Source organism: Andrena cerasifolii, chromosome 12 (genome assembly GCF_050908995.1).
Source record: "Andrena cerasifolii isolate SP2316 chromosome 12, iyAndCera1_principal, whole genome shotgun sequence".
NCBI lineage: Eukaryota > Metazoa > Arthropoda > Insecta > Hymenoptera > Andrenidae > Andrena > Andrena cerasifolii.
The window spans coordinates 3,909,094-3,926,395 of record NC_135129.1 but is presented as its reverse complement, the minus strand read 5'-3'; the positions used below and the strand labels follow the sequence as shown (position 1 = coordinate 3,926,395).

At 37.8% G+C, this 17,302-nt stretch overlaps 1 protein-coding gene and 1 long non-coding RNA gene across 2 annotated transcripts in view; one reads left to right on the top strand and one right to left on the bottom strand.

The window, feature by feature from the left end:
• Positions 1 to 17,302, top strand: part of Exu (maternal protein exuperantia) — a 170,693-nt gene that overhangs the window by 126,551 nt on the left and 26,840 nt on the right. The window lies entirely within an intron of this gene.
• Positions 1 to 17,302, bottom strand: part of LOC143375070 (uncharacterized) — a 34,561-nt gene that overhangs the window by 2,377 nt on the left and 14,882 nt on the right. Inside the window, exon 2 of the long non-coding RNA XR_013086800.1 lies at positions 624 to 836. This is a non-coding gene — a long non-coding RNA (uncharacterized LOC143375070). The remainder of the gene's footprint in view (positions 1 to 623; positions 837 to 17,302) is intronic.

Here is a 17,302-nt window from a genome sequence, read left to right as displayed (position 1 = left end):
AAATTTTGCCCATCTCTGATGAAAGCACACAATTTCTTCGATGGGGTTGTACTTACCCCTAAAACCGTCACATTAATAAAACAAAAAATGGTCGCGTTATTATCGTCACTTAAACTACAATTTCCACAAAGTTTCCAATTTTTTTTTGCATCTTTGAGTTGCCGAACATCCCTTGTGATCTGAAGCTGAAATCCTCCCCAATTGGTCGCAGAGCTCGGCTAAGTACACGTTGTAAACCATCGTTCCCGAAGCAAATGGCGTCACAGGTTTTAGTCGACCCGAACGTCACCGACGACCGTTAAGACGAGCCACGTCCAACGGATATCTACGCGCACATCTCTGCAGGGGAAATGGACCGACACGGCGGAGGGAACATTGACAGCATCACTTCGACAATTTTGACATTCGACCGAACGACAAATTTGCCGTTCAATTCGAGTGGATTAGCTTAGGCTTGGCCCGGAGGCTCGCGTAAAATGATCGACAAATAACCGACCGATCTGTTGGACGAGCCGGGAACCGTTTTCGCCAGGTACACGCCGCGAAATTATGCAGCTGTTCATACAGTCGTGTTAAATGGCTACAAGACAATCGTTTCACGTTTGACGTGTAAACAGGCTTACAGAGAGGGTGGTCTTAATACGTAAACAGCGTAGACCCCGGTTACATTAGCAGTATTCCGCAGCCCGCGTGCTAAACGTTTCTGACTGCGCCCTTGCAGAATCACGTCGGCCGATGGAATCTGATTAACAGACGTCGACGCGATTGGCCGTCCAACTGCCCCTGCAGCTGAGTTCCAGTTTCCAGCGGACTCGTCGCGACTTCCGAGGCCAGACCTGCGGACAAAGAGATCATTTTCATCAGAGGGGGAGTTCAGTTAAAAATACCTTTTGCAACTTCTCGCGAGGGTAGTTTTGGATAAAGGTCTGGGTTAGGTCTGGGTTAGGCAGTCAGATTTCCGAAAAATGGTACTTCCTTGGGGGAATTAATTAGAAGGAAATGAATACATATTGTGGGTAGTACTTTTGGGTAGTGTTTATTAACACTATAAACTGTAATAATTTGTTCCTTTTTATAATATACTAGCAAACTACCCCTACGCATCGCTTCGGGCCTAAGAGATGCTAAGGACTCCATGAAACACATTTCACTCCTTTTCACAACCCCCTAGGGGTTGATTAAGGCAAAATATTGAAATTAGTTGTTAGGCATTTATGTGGGTAACCTTTTGAAGTAAAAACCAAGTTGATATCTAATCGGGCCTAAGAAATAATAAGGAGTCTGAGAAAACATATTTCACTCCTTTTCACAACCCCCTAGGGGTTGATTAGGGTAAAATACTGAAATTAGTTATTAGGCATTTATGTGGGTAATCTTTTGAAGTAAAAACAAAGTTGATATCTAATCGAGCCTAAGAAATAATGAGTCCGAGAAAACACATTTCACTCCTTTTCATAACCCCCTAGGGGTTGATTAAGGCAAAATATTGAAATTAGTTGTTAGGCATTTATGTGGGTAACCTTTTGAAGTAAAAACCAAGTTGATATCTAATCGGGCCTAAGAAATAATAAGGAGTCCGAGAAAACATATTTCACCCCTTTTTACTTTTATGTTCGCCTCAAATTAGCGGGAGAAATATTTCTCTGATTTTCTAAATCTAGATACTTTATAGTGGGGGATGAGCCTAATTGTAAGTTATCTAAAAAACTTCAAAAATTTATATATTTCTGGCGCCAGGAAGTAAAAAGAAGTCGCCCATAACGAACCCTCAAATTTGAAGTGCTGCCATTTCGTCAATTTTAAACTTTTTGCAAACAAACACACACTCGCAATCGCATCTCAACGATTCCAAACAGTCCAGTGGCACCCCTTCCTTCTGGTGGATGGAGAAATGGAGGTGTACGTTTATGAAAATGGAACGTGAAACGAGGTTGGAATTGACTTAATTCAATTCCCAGCGACGACTCCGCGACACTCGCCCCCTAGAAGTTCTCGTGAAGGAATAAAATATGGGGCGCTGAGAAGTTTCGTGACGCTGGGCAGATTTGGGAAACGTTCGAATCACGAGGATCGGGCCGGGGTTTTATTTTCAGCGGTGATTCGACGAAATTCGTTTCATACTTCTCCAGTATGATCGAAAGACTTGGTCGACTGTAAAGTACAATTTTGTTTTATTAGTTATGTTAGATAAGAGTGCTACGGAAATAGAGAGCGTTTGGGGTTTACAATAAATTTGAAAGTAGATGCACGTTTGCAATAAATAATTTTAGGCCTTTAAGATTGGAATGAACAGGTATGTCTAACGCTGTAAGTATTAGCATTTTGCACTTTACTTGTATAATTGCAATTTATTTTGTGCATCTCATGTCAACAGTCGATGCGTACCGCAAATAAGACACTCGTTTTATTTTATTTTAATTTAATTTATTATATTTTCGTTTTATTTTATTTTAATTTATTATATTTTCGTTTTATTTTATTTTAATTTATTATATTTTCGTTTTATTTTAATATAACTTATTATATTTTCGTTTTATTTTATTTTAATTTAATTTATTATATTTTCCGCCTGCTGGTCGATCATGCATAACTACTATATTTATGGTTAAAAATTAATAAAAAAAAAAACTGCAGCTTCCTCGAAGATGCATCAAAGCATGTTCCAAATTTCAAATGAATCGAAACGCTAGTTTCTTAAAAAAAAAATCTAGAATTTTGCTATGTTTTTAGTCGAAAGAATAGGATTCCCCTTAAATAAAAAAGGAACGGTAACAGATACGGCAATAAATCTACTACCGCAGATAGCCACATTCATATAGATTAAGAATCTCTTTTCCTTTTTGTATTTCAGATAACCCTAACAGTACTTTCGTCAACGCCAGGACCACCCGATTTCTTTTCAGCGCTCTCAGTCAGCACTCTATATCTGCCATGTTTTTTTGTTCACTGTCACACAAATATTCATAACAATAGCTCAAGATACAATAAACCAGCCTGCCAAACCACAAATTAATTTCTCGCGCCATTCTGCTACAAAAAATTCACAAAGGAGGACCTACTTTTCGGCCCAACAAGGCGCAACCCCTCATAACACTAGACAGCACCTATCACCTAATACCGGCCAATAGCCAAAGAGCAGGTACACTAAGAGACGACACTCTGACGAAGAAACCAGTTTTAGAGAGAGACGAAATGCAAACCAATTTAAATGTCCATTCGGTAGTCGGAAGGAGGAGGGATTAACAAGAGGCGATAGTAAGACGAAGATATACAGCTGCCTATACTACCAATTTAAAGGGACAAGCCAACGAAGAACTTCAAAGATACCGCTCGGAGTGTCGCCTCTTAAGGTCGTGTTCAGACATATTGGCCGGTGAGTTTCGTGAGGGATATTCTCCCACCACACCGCTTGCCTGCCTCGATGCTCCTTTTCTCTGCGTTCTCACTCTCTCTCTCTCGGGCTAGGCCTGCTCGTCGCGCGGTGGGGATTCGGTCCGCGAAGCATCCCCACCACTTTCTCGTTTCTTTCTTGCTCCCGTTCCATCTCGCTCTCGCCTTCGCAGAACAAGAGCGAGCCAGAAGTGGTGGGGATAGCGCCAAGCTCCTAACGTGTAGGCCAAACCGAGTTCTTAGCGTAGAAGTACATGCATCAGAATAGGTGTGCGTTAGCTCCGAAAAAATTCAGGAGCTTTATTGGTCAGAACATTGATTCTTTCTCGATGGCTTCATCTCGTAATGGTTCACGCATAGCTTCGTAACGCACAGAACTACTACGCTAAGAATAAACAACAGCCACACGGCTTCGTTCAGGCGGAGCCGAGCAGCGTTGCCATTACTCCGCCATACCCTTCGGGAGCCTAGCAACTCCAACTGACAAACCCACGATCCTCAGGTGGTGGTGGTTGATTTCTCCTCGATCGCTGCTCGCGAAAATGAATTCACCGGCCAATATATCTGAACACGACCTATACCTTCTCTTTGCAATAGCTATATCTGTGATATTTGAAACACTACGGAGTCGTTATTCCGTGTAAACCGCAGGGAGGATAAAAAAACAACAACAACTAGGTTTCGACACGTTCCAATCGCGTGTGCATAACTAAGAATATTGATTTAATATCATTTCTTTCTTCTTACTTGAGAAAAACCTTAAGCGCGCGGCACTAGGGGGACCCCCCTACTGTCATGCAAATCCATCGTATCGGATTATGTAAAGCTATTAAAAGACCACGTTGGAACAATTTAGTGCGGCACGTTTGCGATGTATCTACATATTCGACAAACTGTTTTTCAGGAGCGGTGGCATTTTATGGCTACTGCTGTAAAAGACTATAAGACCTATCGAATAAAGTGCAGTGTCAGAAAGAAGGATTCAAGATTGGACGGGATAGAGTATCGCCATTAAACGATGACGCGTTAAAGAACTTCCGTATTATTTCGTCCGTGCGGAGGAATTTTATTGAACGACCACTATCGAGCAACGAGTTCTTACGAAGGACAGATTGCTTCTCCACCTTTCGTCTTAATACGACGTCACGTGAGAGAATAGGATTACGAGTCCGAAGGGTCGGTGATAAGATCGGCACGGACCATTCAGGCTCGTCCCCAGAAAGGGGTTAGGTTCGAGGGTAGAAGAAAGAGGGGAAAAAATAATAATGGAAAGGAGGAAGATTATCTGACAAAGAGATCGACTAGCTGCTGGTAGCCGATCGTGTTCGCAGCCGATCGTGTTCGCAGCCGATCACCAGGACCCCGTTTCCGGTATATTCGATTTCCTGCACGCGAGTCAGGAGGAAATTGATTCGAACGATGCGCCGCGCCGCCGTCGCCCCTGCATTTCAAAGTTAGGCTTGAAAAACGAGCCCGCGGAGGGGAAAGAAACGAATTAAAGTTCGACAGTGGCACCGAAGGCGCCGCCCATCAGTCCTCGGTGGTGCATTTATCGTTGGTTAATTGTCAGAGCGATGTTTCCAACTACTAAATCGGTGTGTGAGAAAACTGGTGCAAGGTGTCCAACAGCTGTGCTTTTCGTGCAATCATTTTTTTAATGATATCTCAGGGCATATTATACGCACAGTATTACGGTATAAAAAGGCTGCAGTGAGTGTGATATCAAAGTTCTATTCTGCGATATTACGAAGCTACATGTGTTAACACAGGCTTTTCAAAGTTACAGTTGAAGGCTTTGCAGCAAGAATAATAATAATAATAATAAATCGTCTTTATTCCACGCAAGATGCAAAAGCAGTAAACAATTAGTGTAGCAAAAATAATTAACGGAATGGGCGAGGCTCAGCGTAGCTGCTATTATGCCTGACCCGAAGTAGAATAGGAAAAAGGAGAACGAACAAGAACGAGAGGGGGGTAAATTATAGAAATAATAATAAGGGAGCAGCTCTAAATGTTTTAACGTTTGGACAACTAATAAAGACAGGTTAACAAAATATTTTTAAACATACTTATGGTCGAAGTATTTTACCCACTTAAAATCTACGTGTTATATGTGTAACACATTTAGTAATAATACTAAGCAAAAATATTTTTTGTCTATGTGTAAATTTTCCAAATTTGAAGCTGCCCCCTTTTCGCACCGAATTCTATAAAAATCCACTTAGCAATCTACGCAATTTTAGAAAAATCTTAGTGAAATATGCTTACTGACAAGGGATGATCGCGAACCGGGAAATTTAGAAAATTCTGAAACTTTGTGGATATGTAGGGGATTTCCTCCTGATTATAACGCAATTTTTGTTTGCTGCAATTTTGTTCACTCTAGGGGGTGAAATTAACCTTTGAAAATTCGACTATTTTCCGATTTTGTAAGGGATAGAAAAAAAGTTTCAAGACAAAACTTACTTCTTTTAACTAGATCTAGCATTTGGTAGAAAAACTGTTTTACAGTTTACGCGTTATAACACAAAATCGGAAAATAACCGGATTTTCAGGGGTCAATTTCACCCCTTTAGTGTGAATTTGGGCAGCAAACAGAATTTCAGAATTTTCTGAATTTCCGGGTTCGGAATAATAAGCTTGCCACTTTTGAAGCCAACACATTCCTGATTAACCACTTCCTTATCTGCAAACTGGTACTTTAAGTCCCAAAAACACGCTGATGCGAGAGCCGGCCACTAGTTAGTGATACACATTTAGGTACTTGTGGTTACTTGCATGCACACATAATGCATGTTACGCCTGTTTCCAAGTTCATAGTTTGCACAGACCCATAGCTCTAAGATATAGTCTCAAGACGTAACCCTAATTTGTAAATAGAGCCGACGTGCGCAAGCTCGGTCAGTCTTTGTACAGCCGTCGGACAGTGAATAAACTAGAATCTTAGAAGTACGGTCGTTCCCTCCGGAATTACAGTCGTTAGATAACTACTATTGTAATATGTGGAAGCAAAAGCAGCCCGAAACTTAGATTTAGGGGGGTTGTTCGCTGTGCATCCCTTTTATAGCCGTGGGTATCAGTCGCTGTATCAAGGTACAGTAGGATCTCCAGTGTGGAAACACTTGTTATCCGAATGTTCTGCCATCGAACATTGTATTATAGAAATTTTTTAAATGGAGACGTGCACTATTTTTACATACATTATGTCGGCGCAAAAGTTCGTTCACTTTATCGAACCAAAGACTTTGTTAAAAGTAAAAATATGCTACGTGTTTTTTTAATTAAAGTATTTTCCCTGGCTATCTATGAGCTTTTTCTATTTTTCTGGTAAAAGTACAAGTACCTGCGTTCTGTATATTTCGATTGAATCCGGGTGACGTATATATACGTTCTGTATATTTTGATTGAATCCGGGCGACGTATATATGCGTTCTGTATATTTTGATTGAATCCGGGGAAAGTTTATTCGCGGTTTCATTGGGTGGATCTCGTTAAACATTTTTGTTTTGAAATTTCCTGGATTCAAAGGAAATTAATATAAGAAGACATATTAGTACAGACAAGTTAATAGAAAAAGATATTTCCGTACCCCTAACAGCACCTACAGCGAATGAAATTTGGCGCCGACCTAATGCATACCTATTCCTTTCGTCATTTTCCCATCCTCCCTTCGTCGAGTGTTATAAACTGTGTTATGGAAAACTGCTGGGGACAAAGGTAAACATACCTTTATTTTCTTATTTTGCAAAACACTGATGCTCTTTTGGATGATATGTTTGTTACGTTTATTGTATCACAAAGATAACTATGGTAACTATGGTAACTATGGTAACTATGGTAACTATGGTGGCTATGATAACTATGGTGACTATGATAACTATGGTGACTATGATAACTATGGTCACTATGATAAGTATGGTAACTGTAATAACTATGATAACTATGATAACTATGGTGACTATGATAACTATGGTCACTATGATAAGTATGGTGACTGTTATAACTATGATAACTATAGTGACTATTATAACTGTGGTGGCTATGATAACAATGGTCACTATGATAAGTATGGTGACTGTGATAACTATGATAACTATGATAACTATGATAACTAACTGGAAGAGTCATCATTGAATGCTGCAATTGGTAATAAATAGTTTTTACTTCGGAACATCATTTGTTAATCGTTCTAGGTATGGAGAGGTAAAACACTTGAAGTATTCATAAGTGCACAAATTTATATGACCTTTCACTGAACCTTTAACTGGTATTCTGGGATCGGTCATGACCCCAAGCACGTAAAGTTCGCTACAAAATTTTTGGTTGTCTAAGTTTGTAAACTGAGTTTCTAATTAATTTTATAATAATTGTTTAACTTTCTACGTTTCCATTATTTGATACATTACCTCAGAACAAAATATTCATAGAGGTCGATCTAGTGTCGAGTTTACAAATTTCTGTGTCCTTTTTTATTTGGGGTCTGCCACGACCCTAGTATACCAGTTACGTTTGAAAAAACAGTATAGCAGTTAAGGGTTAAAGAAATTCAAGACTGTCACGCCCCTCTCTCGGGGGCGACTGCGCCCCCATATCGATCAATTTGAAATTTTTTTAATTGTTTCGTACAATATTCTACTTTTTACCTGTATAATTACTATATATTGGATAATTTACTGAGAGATTATTTAAAATGTTTATTTGAGGTGTTCAGGGTACATTTTAGTGGTAGTGATTAAGCTTAGTCCGTATCCAATTAATTCTAAATTAGCTTACAAGCGAACTCATGGTAATCACATTAAATGTACGACATCGTTCGTCAATCGAATTAATATCGTTTTCAGGAATTAGTGTAACGTGATCACATTAATTACAGCCATTAAGCATCGAGGGAATGCTAATTATTCCTCGACTTTAAATTGATCTATACTCGGCACGATGCATGAAATGATTTACGTTAAATAAGGGAAACTGCACTGCTTTCTTGATTCGCTTTCGTGCTTCTAAATCATTAATTAAACAAAACAGTGTATTCGTGATAAGGTTGCACGATGATTCAAATATGATTTTTAATTTATAGTCTCCTCGCCAATCATTATACGTTACATCTTCATATTAAATAAAATCAGGACTTATTAAAGATGTCCAATAACTACACAGGCAATTTTTTACGCTTCATTAAATTTATCGATTTACAACAACAAGTATAAGCACTCAATGGACTTGTATTAACATATTGCTTAATATGTTGGCAAAAATAATGCTTGCTTTTGCATGTATTTCATCATATATAATAACACATTAAAAATAATAAAATAATAAGAAACTATGCTCCAAGAGATATGCATTAACTCGCTATAAAAAACAAATGTAAATAAAATTAACAGATCTTATTGATTCGTCCCTAAGCTTAATTGCCTTTTCTCTTCTGCATTAGTTAAATAATTTTCATTCTAACTTAATTTCTGAACTAAATGCGAGTCTCCTTTTCCCCTCCCTTAATCTCTCCTTTCCCTGGACCAATTATTATATTTATTTACCGTGCGCGGAAGCCAAAAGTTCCCATTTCATTGTACAGTACGCGCACAGTAATTTCATAACTGAGAGTTCTTCAAAATGACAGGAAGCTTGCACTGTCGTTGACCTGCCTAATAAAAGTTTAAGCGAAACTTTTCATCTCTCAAAGCTATACAGGGTGATTCATATATGCATGCCAATATTTGGGGTAAATCTTCACACTAAAATAAGTAGAAATGTCATTATGACGTTAGGGGTATATAGGACACATGGTCATATACCGTTTTTACTTATATTAGTATATAGATTTAGCCCTTGAAGTATTGACATGAATTTATAATTCAACCTGTACATCAGAACGTAAATCATCAACATAATTTTAAGTTGACGACTAAATTTTTTTCTTTAAATTTCCGCGATGCATCTTGAAGAAAGGATATTTCATCTTTATTCTTACCGTGTAAAATTCGAAATATACGGGTTCGCGTGATCGTTTGAAAGAATGTTACAAGCCGCAGGCAATTTTCTGCCATGTAACTTCTACCCCTAGCATCTTGATCTCTCATGCCTCCATTCTTCTCCACCTAATAACTGCTCTACTTATCTGCACATCTTCATCCCTCATTTCTACGTCCTCCTTTTTGCAGGCGCAATGAGAAATGATCACGGAGTAGAGAATTGCTTCAAGCTTTTGACGGACTTCAAAAACAGCGTACACAGGCGCTTATGCATAAATTTCTCGTTAAAAATAGTCATGAATACTTTCTACATATTTACAAGGCCATATAGGTATACCTGGCGAATAACCAATTTTTTTCGTTCCCCTTTCGTTTTCCTTTATCCCATTTATCACGACTTTTTTCTTCAACTTTTATTAAAGCTAATTTTATCCTCAAAAACTTTCATGCGGAATGGAGAATTTATAAGGACTCACTTAAGAAGCTTCTGATCATTTTGCTGGGAACCAGTGTTTATGAGTTTTTAATGGTCCTGAGTGTCACTTTAAGTGGGGTCATCCTTTTATTTAATACTTAAATTACTCTTTAACTGACAGAGATTTAAATTCTTACAGCGATTTAAATAGAATTCGTTTTTGTTTAAATGAAATTCATTTTTAGGTACTAACATTCTTCGAGACACTGATGCCATCCACTATTTAATACAAACAGATAGCACTGTTATGGAGAATGCCTGAGCTAATTAAGAAATTTAAAATACCTCGTAAAGTATTCACTGTTCGGTCATTCCAACCTAATTCTTTTGTACACGAAATGCTTAAAAGAGTCGACTTGTGTTAACAGATATATTTATATATATTGTGGCTTTTTTATAACTTTACCAAGTAAATTCTTTTGAATTTTTTATTTTAGATGATCGACTTTCGAGCAGCAGTGGTCACCGCAGAAGCCTTTTTTTAGAGAACCTTCGAGTGATGGACAGTAACTCAGTTATTGCTAAATATTTTTAAATAAAAAAATTACGATGCAAGGTACTAGATGTAATCCTTAAAAGGAAAAAAGATTTCTTGAGAAATGTGTTATAGCTTTTGAGTAAAAAATTTCCAAAGACCACCCTTTTTTTCGGCCTCCTGACTGAGCATGACCCCTTAAATGAACAGAAATTGGGACATTCACCTTATGACTGTTAAATGCACTTTCATATTATACACAAAGTAATTTTCTACTGTTTTTTATATTGCAATAAACAAGAGAGCTTCCTAAAACATATATATAATTTGCATTCAGTGCATAATTAAATATAATTTGTGTAGAGAAAGTTACGTACAATGCGGAACTTAAAATCTACGCTCCCCAGCCACTCCACAGACAAGTGCGGCCACACACCCATCACGATTAGCTACACCGTGTTCACGAAGCGATCGGTCAATCAGAGCTTCTAAATATTCGTCGACGAGGGCGGAACGAGGACAAATGGGAGGAACGGGGAAAGGCAGTCGCGCTTAATGAATATTGATCTTCGAAGGTGGCAACTGGGCATGATAGAAGAAACTAGATCGGGACGGAGGAATTTTAGTCCCTGGCGACTGTAATGGGTCAGGCTCATCGCCCACCGCGTAAGTAAGATAAATGATCCCCTAATGTCTGTATCCCGCAACGGCTGCAGATGAGCTGATATAAGCGCACGGCTACCTTCGAATTACTTTGTCAAAATCGAGGCTCGTCCCGGGCGTGTAATCACCGCGGAAGATTGAACCTGATTGATTAAATCCGAACAAATAACGGAGGGTGGAACTTTGGAGCTACGTGTATTCGAGATATTCGAATGCGCCGAGGAACAAGAGAGTTTCAATGAAGAGGTTGCCTAGTGGACTGACTAGTGTCCCCGTTTTAGTATTAACAATACTTTTGCCGTTCTGGCCAGGAGCTTGTTAATACATATTTATTGTAATGAAGCTTTTATCAAAGAGTGATTCAATGTCGAGACAAATTAGGGGAGGAAGGAGCTGAAACTGGAAAGAATTTAATATAAAAGCAACTTTTCTGAAACTGAATATTCCAAGTCAACTTTTTGAACAGTTTTGACGTAGATACTATCGAGAACCTTAATTTCTAGTGTGGCACTTAACATTTTAAAAGGTTAATACATCCACCTAGAAGTCCGCGAAAAGCATACAAGTTCAGGATTTTTTTGGGGGGAAAAGTATAAGTGAAAATCATACACAATGTTTTTCTACTAAAAGACAAGTCTTTTAACTATATTATCCTAAATTTTCGTGAGATATTATTATTAACTAAAGAAGATATCGGTTTGGATATGAGTCGTGTTTTTAACACGACATAACTTTGAACAAAATTATTATTATTGCGTAAAAAAAATTGAGCACACTCTTTGAATGTCGATTAATAAACGTACGAAGTTTAGAATCATTATACACAATAATTTTCTTTTAAAAAATTCTCCAAAATGTGCATTAGCTGGTGGATATTCCCTAGGCTAAACGATGCACTTGAAAGCAAACATTCAAATAGATTTTAAAAATAAGTAACTTACAGAAGTACCTTTTGTCTTGCAGCACAGAAAATTAATAAATTCTTTTCTGAAAAATGAAACTTTTCATTCGAAATACTGCCATTTTTGTGCTCTTTAACATTTTTTATTTGATTCTAGAATTTATACAAGTGCTTAAAGTACTGGTACTCCAATAAATTACATTTTTGGATGTTATTCAAGTTTCTATATTTTTGCCTATTATTGCAAAAAGGTGTGGGTGTTGCCGTGATTATCGAGTGATATCGCTCTGGATTTAGTTCATGCTAATTTCTCTTGTAAAGCATGCCTCGAAATGATTGCTGAATCACTGAAGCAACGAACGAAAGGTGACATCACCAAGAAGAATTGCCTATGATGTCATCTCCCTTGCACGATTAATACATCACGCCCGCGTGTTTCGTGTCACTATTACAGTAAAACGAGACAGAAGCACAATTCTTGCTTCACAAATGTCACCGTAAGTAGATTAATGGCACCTATATGCATTATGCAGGCATTATTCTGTTTGAATTCAGTTGAAATAGCGTTCGAGCACGCTAGAATCTAAATTTGGATAAAAATTTACTGTAGGAAGTTTTTGTGGGGAAATACGATATTACTATATTTACGGTACATCTACTAGTTAAATGATTAATCAATTTAAAGTTCACTTAGTGCAACATATTACACAATAATATACGCTACTTATTGTTAGTTCGAATGTAGAAAAAAATATTATGATAATATTACAAAAAAATATTACAATAATATTACAAAAAAATATTACAATAATATTAGAAATAAAATATTACAATAATATTTTTAAAAAAATATTGCAATAATATTTTTAAAAAAATATTACAATAATATTTTTAAAAAAATATTACAATAATATTACAAAAAAATATTACAATAATATTAGAAATAAAATATTACAATAATATTAGAAATAAAATATTACAATAATATTTTTAAAAAATATTGCAATAATATTTTTAAAAAAAATATTACAATAATATTACAAAAAAATATTACAAAAAAATATTACAATAAAATATTCAAAATAATACAAATTTATGTGTAATGTACTATTATTTTTTGTTCTTGCTATCATTTTTAAATATCCACCAATGCGACAAAATATTTGATAGGTAGGGTTGGGCGTAAATTAGGGTAAATTGGGGAGGATTAAATAACAAACGATTCGACTGTACCTCCGATTTCATGCGGTAGTAAATTTGTAGAATCATATTCATACCTTCATCTGTAACATTAAACTGCTAAATGAAAACGTTTAATAATTTACTGTGCGAGTTTTATCCTTTTTATGAAAAATAATAGAAATACTCTCGAATATTCATGAAGCACCTTTCGAAATGCAAAATGCAATCCCGACGTCAATTATCGCGTGATACGATGTTCATCGCAAGTAGTTTAAAAATAATTCAACGAACATCAAAGTGCCGTTTGTATTTTCATCTTTCTACTTGATTAAATTTCTCCGCTTTATTTCCGTTCGATCGCATTAAACTTATTAACAGCACTCGAGAAAGGAGCGCGACGTCGCGTCGCGCGTCGAGAGTTTTTCCGTGCTCTGCACAGCAGACAGTCGCCTTAACGCTGTGTCCATTCGTTTCTGTCTTTCCCGATTTTCCCTCGGTAATAACGCACTCGTAAAACAATCTTCCTTCCGAATTTAAACCGACGGAACGAGCTACTTTTAAACAGTGCTATAACAATACTTGACCTTTGTACAATAATAGCCTCCTGTCGATTCAATCCCTAATAAATTATCAGGCCTGCAAGAAGATTTCATCGATTTTACGTATTCAGTATTTTCCGCGCATATGGTAAACGAGAGAACTTTTAATCGATAGAGAATTTCGATCTGACTTAGGCCCTGAAAATAAAACACTGTGTGTCCACCCTGTATGTAACATATTTCACTTTCGGTGAATTAAATTTAAAAATTGTGCGCAGTTTGTTTAAAAAAATATTATTATCATTAGCATATATATCAATCGAATAAAAATGTATTCGTTATTCTCGAATAACTGCATTTCATTCGAAGATGATTTGAAGATTATATAAATTTTTATTCGAATAATGCCCAACTCTGACTTAATCACTTAACATGGAAAATGTCAGTATTTTCTCGCAGCGTAATTCATTTAAATTTTTCGTCCAATCAACTAAGTCGTTCCGGATATCGAAAATACCCGTTCGCAATTTCTAGAGATGTACAGACTAGTGGCCGACTAGTCGGTTAAGCCGACTATCCGGCCACTTTTGTAGTCGGCGACTAGTCGGCGAAAAAAAGCCGATTGATCGGCTCCCTTTTTGTGAATACTTACCCATTTTTCTCTCTCTTTTTTCTAACAAGTTTTATTTAATTTTGCTACTAGAGATGCACCGAATAGTGGCTGACTAGTCGCTTAAGGGGTTACGCCACCCTCAGGCGCTCGAAACAGCACTAAACTATTTAGACGATTTTTTTTTACCGATAGTATGAGGTTGAAAATTATTTCTTTCCTTCTTATGTGTAGAGCATGTATTAGTGCACATATTGTATATATTCTTCAAAATAAAAAAAGTTTCAGTCGAATCGGATAATAACTTTTGGGGATACAGGTCCAATCGATTTGAATAAATTTTTTGACTCCTTGACTTTAACGACTCCCCAGTGCCGTCTGTAATGATTAATTATAAAACAAAAAATATATTTCTACAACTTAAGACATCCTTAATACAATGCAACAAGTCCCATTAAATTATATACAGTAGGTTTCCTTTAATTAATTCCTAAAGATCACCTATTTTTTGGAGCTCTAGACCGAAACCTCCCCTTAACCCAACTATCCGGCCATTTTTATAATCGGCGACTAGTCGGCTTCTTGGGGGCCGATTAATCGGCTAGTCGGCCAAAATCCTACTCGGTACATCTCTAACAATTTCCATACATCACAGCGTAACGACGACTCCGCGAGTCTGCTTTTTTCCTTCTGCTCGAAAGGGTACTCTTCTTTCCACTTGCTCTACAATTTTCAAAGAATTAATCGCGCCTTCATTAGACCGATCTCCACGAGGCCGAGAATTTTTATCCAATCGAACGAACCTCTGATATTCCAGCTGAAAATATGAGGAGCACATTCGCGTTGTCGACCGATTCGACAGGAAAATGTCAATCCCGAGGCAGCTAATGAGGCTCGTTTCTCTTCCCTCCGCCGTTTCGAGTCCGCGAAATCGAGCCGGGGAACCGTGTCGACGGCCGAGCATCATCGAATCGGTTTGCTCCGACGAGGCGCACCGAATCGATGCCTTAGATAAATACGTATTTGCGTATTGGTACGATAGAATAGGTGAAATACGAGTGGAACTTCTCTCGTTATAAATCTGATCGACTTGACACGCCAGTCGAACCAGACGACGCGACGGTAGAAATGGGCCGTCTTGAGAATTATGTCACTCGCTTCCGGCGAACGGAGCTCCACCCAACATTTTCCGTGATGAAATAAGGACCGATAGACGCTTCGTATTAGATATATCGCTTTCCATTAATATTTTATAGGCGGCGTCTATGGGGTCGAAATGGGGAGACCAATACCACATTGGGGACATTTCGAGAACTGTAATTTAATGGCTCTATTATAAGACTGCTGACAATCTTTTCAGCTTTGTTTCTAACATTTTGCTTGCTGAGGTTTGACAAATTAAGAAATTGAGAAATGTTATGTGCGATAAAAATAGCAATTATTTTGTTTTTTTATGTGTCATTATTTCATACTTTAATGTACTATTAGGTGAAATTTATATACTTCAGTATAGTATTTGTAGCTTAATACCAGAACTACCGACGAATAATGTATACGCACCTACATTTATTTCTACCAGAACTGTCAAAGTGACAGATTTTGATGCAACATTTATGAATGGTGCATCTTTTGTTTCTTGAAAAATCTGTCATAATGAAATCCTTCGTAAAGGATGTCAGATAAAAATGTCAAAAGATGCACCATTATGAAGTACCAGTAATTTTTATAAGCAACTACCTGCAAAACAGTCTTTTTAACTACTTGCGTACTTCTAGCGTTTTTTCTTTATCAGACAACCAAGGGATTTGGAGTTTCAGCGCGCCTAGGCTAACAAGCGTTTCCCGCCCTTTCCGTGAAATATCATCCGAAATTTTAATATAAAAAACTTGAGACATAGTGTAAAAAAGAATTTATCACAAAATTGGGACTGTTTTTCTTATTATTATAGTACACTCTTTATACGTCTATTCTTTATACGTTACATTTTTTTAAAGTGAACTAAATAAAGTGGCAGTAACAGGGACACTGACAGTAAATGGGACATCTACCCTAGATACTCGTAGATTTAGCTCCGCAAACTCACAGTTGGAACGAACAACTTGCCGACGTGAAAAATAACAACACGATTGTCAAGGGATACTGTAAATTAGTGTAAATACGCCGGTGAGCAGAAAGAGGATGAAGGAGGAAAGGAAAGAATTAATTGCGCGGACAAGTGGCCGCTAGCTCTAACTATCAGCCGCTAGAATCGTAGATATCTGGGCCGGCGTGCGGTAATCGTGCGAGTAAAATCACATAAAATCCACGTGCTGGCCAGAGCCAAAGTAACGGCATGTCGGCAATGCGCCTGGCACAGCCTGCCGAGATGACCAGCATGTGCGGAGGAGATCAACGCTGTTCTAAATCGGCCGCAGGGACAACAAGGACAACCGTGCTGTGCTCCACCGTTACAGGAGGTGGTTCAAACCTTCGTGCTATGCGTCTAGAGCATGGTAAAATAAACATTTTTTCTCAGTACCCCTTCGCCATACGATGGCGCACAACAAAATTGCAGGACTTTGAAAGTGAGGATCCCGGGCGCCTGGCGATAGGCAACCCACCGTTCGTCTACGGATGCACGGTATACGCATACCGACTGTCAGTGCACTCTGCAGGGTGTTTCCGAAATCGCGATTCAACCAGGAAGGGGGTGAATTGAGGAGGGGAAGGAGAAGTTGAAAATGTATAGTTGTTGGAATGAGGAAATAAATCTCTGCTCCAATACTCCTATAGCGATAAGAGTGTGCGTGCGAGGGAGGGGAGCGAGAGTGAAGCACTACGTGCTGTATGCTGAAGCGGTAAGGAGCTCTAAGCCATGCATATCTATATTAATATATAAGTTAAAGGAAATTAAACATAATGAAATAGTGTTAACTGCTAATATTATTTTAAGTTAATGTGTAAGGTATACGCTTCCCACTAAAATTAAACAATAGTGATATTTTTTCGTACGGGGCTTCCTTTTCGAGAATATCGATTTTGAAATCGCAGCAGGATTGATCAGCAAATACGCTACGACTGTACATGAAATGAATCCTGGTCTGGGGACAGTTCGA